Consider the following 7,858-nt stretch of genomic DNA (forward strand, 5'->3'; position numbering starts at 1 on the left):
AGGAACTACAGTAAGACATAGTCCTGGCCTTCAAATAGTTGCTAATTTAGGGGACCAGCAGTTAGCATAATGGCTATGTTGCTGAATTCCCATGTAGCTGACCACGGTTCGAGTCCCGGACCCAGTGGCTTAAACTCACGCTGGGTGTGTGTGCGTGTGTGCCCAAGATCCCAAGAGGAGAATGGAGCAGAAGGGATTGCAGCATGGCCAACACCCCTGGGGGTTGATTTCTCGCTGTCTCTCTGTTTCTTTCTGGCGAGTGCACACGCCCTATAGCAAAACCATTCCCCTTCCCCCAAAAAAGTTGCTAATTTAGTAGGGAGGCTACAATGCAAACAAAACTATAAAATATAACAATCTCTAGAATAATGACAAGAAAAGTGCTTTGTACCTAAAGCAATTAATTTGCTGGAGGTGAAGAAGGGAAGAATGCTCTATAATAGGGGCAATCTCTGACCTGAACTTCGCAGGCTATGCAGAATTTTGCCAAGCAGAGAACAAAAACAATAGTATTCCAAAGAGTGAACTGGATGCAAAAAGCTAAAAACCACAAGGATGCATATGTTCAAGGAATTAGGATATAAACTATGTTTGTTTTTAAGCTATGTTTCCAATGCTTAGAATAGAGCCTGGATCATAGGAGGTGGTCAATAAATCTTAGTTAAATAAAAGAATCTACAAGTATTTCAGTGTAGACAGAAAGCAGGGTAGGTGAGAAGAGATGAGTCTAGACAGGTGATTGGTTTTCAGATGATAAAGAACCTGAGTCCCATGCCAAAGTGTCTCAAATTAGACAACTAGATAACAGGGAACCATTAAAAGGTCTAATGCAATGAGAGTGGGGTTTAAGAAACAACTGAAATGGCATTATTGAATTTGCTAGAGATAGTGTCTTTTATGAGTTAAATGAAAGGGGCCACACAGGAAAAGGACAAAGTTGTAAGGTATTTCATGTACCCCAAATATGAGAGAGAAAGAGAGAGAAGAGAAAAAAGTGAGGGTTTGATGAAGTAATACCAGTTTATAGATAAAATATAAGCACTAGGTAGAAGAAGAATAGGGACATATTGAGGTGTCAAGTACAAAAGTGATTCAAGTAAGGTTGCTTATTCCAAAGCAGGAAACCACATCAAGTGGTGAGCAAGACTGGGCCAGCCCATAACCTGGTGATTAAGGCAGCTGGATCCCACATGACTGACTGCCCAAATCCTGAAAGGAGGAAGTGGAGAAGGAATTTTGGCATGACCATACGCCAAGGGTATGCTTTTTTACATTTCATCTCTCTCCCCCCAGTGAGGGCATGTTTAAAGAAATAAAAACAAAACAGGGCTACCAAGTAGCATGATGGCTAAGGTGCTGGATCCCACATAGCCTATTATGCAGTTTGGGTCCTGGATCCAATAACTTGAACAACACACCAGGCATGTGTATGTGCATGCTCCAAATACAAAGAGAATAGAGAAGAAGGGACTGCAATGTGCCATCCTCCTGGGAAGTATTTTCTCACTTTTCCTCTGTCTTTCTTGGAGAGCGCACACATCCTATGGCAAAAATCTATAAAAGAAAAAAACAAAGACCAGTAAGATTAAGGACAAGCTAAAAGTAAAATCTAATTAAAACTGAACTAAAACAAAATTTTGTGTAAGACAGAATCTTGGTAGCTTAGTATCTAACTATATTCAGTTTACTGAAAGAGAGAGAGGTTATGTAGTTTGCTGAAGGTCACACACCAAAAAATGATGGAATCAGAATTTGAACCTAGGCAGTCTCTCCATAGACAAGAAAGTTTCAAAGAAAAGGTAGCCAACAGTGTTAGGTAGTAAAGTAAGATGTGAAATCTTCAAATATGGCAAGTACAAAGTCACTGATAGGGAAACAAATCAGTTTAAGGTAACATTAATGAGAAGTGAAAAGACAGTACAAAATGGGATAACATTTTTGCAAATCATGGGACCAGCAGTTAGTGTAATCGCTATGTTGCTGGACTCCCATGCAGTCAACCGCGGTTCAAGTCCTGGACCTGGTGGCTTAGACTAACGCCAGGCACGTGTGCGTGAGTGCCCAAGATCCTGAGAGGAGAAAGGAGAAGGGATTGTGGCGTGGCCATCCCCCCAGGGGAGTGATTTCTTGCTTTCTGTCTGTCTCTCTCTGTCTTTCTGGTGAGTGCATGTGCCCTATAGTGAAAACCTCTCCAAAAAAAGAAAAAAAATATTTTCTTTTGCAAATCATACCTGATCATGGTGGGGAGACCCTGATGAGGGTAGCTCTGTCTCACTCATGGAATAACGTATGAAACTTAAAAAATAGTTAATGGGAAGTGAAGTAGAAGAAAAAGACAGGAAATACTTTCATTAATTGGGAGGCAAGACTACAGGAAGATTTCTTTAAAAATTTTTATTTCTTGAAAAAGAGAGAGGTGCACATACACAACCTTGAGAGGATCTCGCCATGCTGCGATTCTGCCCCTAACCAGTTAGGATCACAGGTGCACCTGATGTATTCAAGTTGACCCAGAATCCAAACCCAGGCCTTCCATGTGGCTCCAAGCATCATGTAGCGGCATCCTACTTCCTGAGTCACTGTGGCTGGACCCAAAATAAAATTTTTGAAAGTTAGATAAGATCTCAATATGTTTGCTGATTACGATAACCCGTGAAAAAACACGTACTTGATATAAAAAAGACATCACAGATTAAGCAAAGTCCTACCTAAGGTAGACAGGAAGAAAAAGGAAAATGTCAACTCTGAAAGTAGAAATAAGTAAAGATACAAAACTAGTGGTAAAGGTAAGTGGAGAGTTCATACCTAAAGGATTCTATTTTTCACTGAAATAGGAGTTTTCAGCTGCATATGAGAAAGTAAGAGTAAGAAGTCCAAAAAAAGTAATAAATATCAAGAAAACTACAGATAAGAATGTAAAAAAGAAAGCAACAGATGAAAAGTTTGTCGAGTATTATTGAGCAGTGTGAAAGAGGAAATAAATTTAAGGGCCAGCCCCAAAGCTCATCAGTGAAGGGAGCTGGATACCAGATGGCTGACTGCAATTCAAATCCTGGCCCCAGTGGCTAAAAAACACACCAGGCCATGTGTGCAAAAAATCCTAAGGGGAAGGAGGAAGGGAACAGAAAGCACTGCAGTGTGACCATACCCCACTGGGGCGGGGAGAGGAACTTTCTCTCTCTACTGAGTTCACATACCATCTGACAATAAAAAAAGTTTTAATGAAGCTAATATGATAATTTATGGTATTTTCATCTAAATTGGTCCCCTAACCAGTTAGGATCACAGGTGCACCTGATGTATTCAAGTTGACCCAGAATCCAAACCCAGGCCTTCCATGTGGCTCCAAGCATCATGTAGCGGCATCCTACTTCCTGAGTCACTGTGGCTGGACCCAAAATAAAATTTTTGAAAGTTAGATAAGATCTCAATATGTTTGCTGATTACGATAACCCGTGAAAAAACACGTACTTGATATAAAAAAGACATCACAGATTAAGCAAAGTCCTACCTAAGGTAGACAGGAAGAAAAAGGAAAATGTCAACTCTGAAAGTAGAAATAAGTAAAGATACAAAACTAGTGGTAAAGGTAAGTGGAGAGTTCATACCTAAAGGATTCTATTTTTCACTGAAATAGGAGTTTTCAGCTGCATATGAGAAAGTAAGAGTAAGAAGTCCAAAAAAAGTAATAAATATCAAGAAAACTACAGATAAGAATGTAAAAAAGAAAGCAACAGATGAAAAGTTTGTCGAGTATTATTGAGCAGTGTGAAAGAGGAAATAAATTTAAGGGCCAGCCCCAAAGCTCATCAGTGAAGGGAGCTGGATACCAGATGGCTGACTGCAATTCAAATCCTGGCCCCAGTGGCTAAAAAACACACCAGGCCATGTGTGCAAAAAATCCTAAGGGGAAGGAGGAAGGGAACAGAAAGCACTGCAGTGTGACCATACCCCACTGGGGCGGGGAGAGGAACTTTCTCTCTCTACTGAGTTCACATACCATCTGACAATAAAAAAAGTTTTAATGAAGCTAATATGATAATTTATGGTATTTTCATCTAAATTGGTCAGTCTACAGATTGTAAACAGAGGTGGCAGATGACTGGGTTGTTTTAGGGATTGAAGGATATTGAAAGTGTAGACAAAATGCTATATCCCTTAAGATCCCACTGGGTGGGAAAGGCAGTGATATCAAGGAAAACGGACATTTCGAAGGAAGAGCTGGATTTAGTAACTGATTCAATATAGAAGATGAAGAACAAATAGTTAAACAGGATTACTGATTCATTTACCTGAGAGAATTGACAGATTAATAACCAAAAGAGAGTTCTTGTGGAGGGAGGTAATGGTATATATAGATGAAATGCTCAAAAAATATAACTCTAAGGTTTAAATTTATAAACAAATAACAAACCAACAAAAAACACTTAACTTTTTGGAAGAACAACCCTGTCATTTTTAAAAGGAGGCCTAGGAAAGTCAAATGAGTTTGCTAAAGTCAATAGGTACTAAAAAAGGCTAGAAACGACTATGAAATCCAGGCATTCTATTACACCACAGAACCTCACTGATAGCTAGAGTTTGACATGATGGCAGGAAATACAAATGGTGATACTTCTTGAGACTTAGTAACACTAAAATTTGGTTTGAAACTTAAAGTTCATTTCAGGTGATAGTGGGGAAATATGATCCAGGAACAAAAATGAGTAACAGGAGAAGCCAATCTGAGATCAAACATTTGCTCTGGTAACCCATACAGAGATAATCAAGAGTTGGATGTAGAATGATGTAAGCACCTTAAAATATCCCAATGCAAGAACATTTTATGCTTCTAAATCCTCTCAATGTTATCTAGCAACACAGATGATAGGACATATAAATTTATCATGGCTTAGAATTTTAAACATTAATTAGAGTTCTGCTTACTTTTAAGGTTCTTTTTATGTTACAATAATATGAAATACTAAAGTCTGATTAGGTCTCTTTTAAGGAGCTAGATATTTGCCTTACCTTTACTACCTTGTAGTCACACAAGTATTCCACCTCATAATTGTTTAGATTCCTTTTGGTGATTCCAATCGATTTACATGTGAGCTTTTCTTTTCTACATAATTCCTGAAGAGTATCAAGTGAAACTAGGCAAGGCACACACCAAGCTACAATAAGAAAATAGAATTCTTTACTAATGAAATAGCTACTCAATTAAAACAAAAGAGAGAAACTTAAAACCTCTACATTCCCACCCTTCGACTGGAAATTTCACAAGGCTAAAAAATCATATGCCAAGAAGCCAATTATGTGTCTTCAAGAAAAAGTTAAACATTAAAGAACTAGTGCAGTAAACTGGTCTTGGATTTTCTCATGGGTTTCTATCCTATGTTTAACTTACATTAGTTAGCTTCTACTAAGCCACTTAAACAAAATGCTTCATGTCTGTAAGCTTTGTGAAGATACAGATGCAAAGGCTAACAGAAGTAATGTTTTGACTTTCTAATATATTCTACACAGAACATATTTCTATCTTAACAATTTTAGAACATGTCTATTATTTTAAGAAATATATCTAAATTTATTTTAAAACACCATCTTTTAACTTTTAAAAACCTTTTTTGATTCTTTTATTAAGCAATGAGAACTGAAATCTAACTGAAGTAGAGTGCTATAGTTACAAACTCATATATGTCCTACTTCTTCCACTTTGGAATGTTGCATGAAATTTTCACTGCAACATTAATACCATCAAGATATAATAATAATGCTGCAACATTATTATCATCAAGATGAATAAATCCAAGACGTAGAATTTAAAAATAGAGTATGATTCTGGAAATACTCAATTTATGTAATGTTTTTAAAGCCACAGTTACACAGCTCGATTTACATAATGCACACTGAAAATAAGACATACTTAAGGTCAGCCTTACAAAACTCAAACTAATTGTGTTACGAGAATTTTAATCCTCAAATTTCTGTAAACATGACAGTATACTGAATTTAAGCTATGAATTAAGCCAAACTGATGTTTATTAGAAAAATGTAATAAACTTGGTTTTATTACTAGTGTCATGGTAAAGCATTAGACAGCATCAAAAGTCCTTTGCCCTAGTCGTTGATAAGTCATTTAACTTATTTGTAGTGTAGTTCCAATCTTTCTGGGTGTTGATTCACTGGAAAAAAGTGAGGGTTGGAGAAGATTTGGTTTATCAAACAAAATCTATCCAGTAAATTCTAATTTTAATTGGTAGCTCTCCAAGGTAGCAGCGACAACCTTTTTGTGTTCTGAGGTCATTCTCTGAGACAAGAGAACACAGCTACTATAACTTTATTACATCCTTTCCTCACCCTCCTCAATTCACACTGGGAATTCACGGTCAGAAACCCTCAAGCACAGTTTTCACAACCCACCTGCTGTGAAATCGTAATTCAAGAAAGGGAAAAGTGTTTTCCTTAAAAAAATAAAATAAAAACCGGGGGAAGAGGTTGATTGCTTTGGAGTGATGGTTTGCAGTAGGAAAAGAAGGGAAGAGAAATGTGCCCATTCGCCCCTTTCATCTTCAGGATGTTCTGTGTAGTTTAACCTCATTATGCAAAGGAAGTTTCTATTGGGATTTTTACCAAAGGTAAGTTTGTCTTTTGTTCTTAAAGTCTTTTTAAATCTAGTTGAGGATTCAAAACATGACTCTCAATGAAAGTGCTACTTTTGAGAATACAGAAATTTTAAATATAAAAAAACTAAGAACACTTGTTTTTTAAAAAATCCCACAGGCTACAACAATGTAGGAAAAAAGATTTCATGGACAAGATTACGTATTTCGTAACAACCACGAAAACCTCCACAAATTCACCCTAATCGCGGCCAATTCTTAAAGGACGAAAAAATGAGGTCATTAATCTACGTGGAGGGGAGCAGAGCTTGAAAACACCTTCACATTCCAGAATGCAATGAACGTTCCAGGCTTTCAAAGGGCACGCGACGCGAACACAAATACACACACGCGCGCATTGTCTAGTTTCTCAGCGTCCACATAAACAGCACGCGTTCCTAGTGGGAACAAAAGTTACCGTAGGCCAGTGGCTGCATCCTCGCACACCCACTTTCTGGGAGATTTTCCGACATGGAAACAGACCTCCTAATGTGACGGCATAGAGGGAAATCCTCGTTTATTCCCTCTCTTACACACTTCAGCCTTAATACCTTCCTCCCCCTCGGATAAGGTCACTTTTACACCGGCAGGTGTTGTTTTCCGCTTTCCAGTTAAAAAGCCACAGCTAACACCCCCACACGCCCCGCTCAAACCACCACAAAGGAGTCCAGCCACAGCCGTGCCCACAAGACCTGGGCGCCCGGGGACCACCGCGGTCGCCACGGGCCTCATGGAGCTGCAAGGCCTCGCGGGCCCGGACTCGCGGTCGGGGCGACGCTTCGCAGCCCGGTGCGTCCGGGGTTCGCGTGGGCGCGAACCCGACCGAGAGGGGGTTCCGCGACCAGGCGGGAGGGTCGGAACTCTACGCGCGTCCCAGCCGTGCCCACAAGACCTGGGCGCCCGGGGACCACCGCGGTCGCCACGGGCCTCATGGAGCTGCAAGGCCTCGCGGGCCCGGACTCGCGGTCGGGGCGACGCTTCGCAGCCCGGTGCGTCCGGGGTTCGCGTGGGCGCGAACCCGACCGAGAGGGGGTTCCGCGACCAGGCGGGAGGGTCGGAACTCTACGCGCGTCCCAGGGTAGGGGGTGAGCGGGGCGGCGGGCGGCGCCCCGCCACGTCGCAGTCCGGCTGCCTCGCGGGACTGCCCGGCTATCCGGGGCTCAGGAACGTGCGTGGGGACGGGGAGGGCGGAGAGGGCCGCGCTCCAGCCTCAC

The 7,858-nt window shown here is 40.7% G+C and overlaps 1 long non-coding RNA gene across 1 annotated transcript; it reads right to left on the reverse strand.

The window, feature by feature from the left end:
• Positions 1-3,265: 3,265 nt before the first annotated feature.
• Positions 3,266-7,363, reverse strand: LOC102486303 (uncharacterized). The gene is made up of 3 exons (XR_334794.3): positions 7,063-7,363; positions 5,011-5,156; positions 3,266-3,388 (listed from the first exon to the last, which is right to left on the reverse strand). It is a non-coding gene; the product is annotated as an uncharacterized LOC102486303 (long non-coding RNA).
• Between the last annotated feature and the right edge of the window lie 495 nt (positions 7,364-7,858).

Source organism: Tupaia chinensis, unplaced genomic scaffold (assembly GCF_000334495.1).
Source record: "Tupaia chinensis unplaced genomic scaffold, TupChi_1.0 Scaffold000285_1, whole genome shotgun sequence".
Lineage (NCBI taxonomy): Eukaryota > Metazoa > Chordata > Mammalia > Scandentia > Tupaiidae > Tupaia > Tupaia belangeri.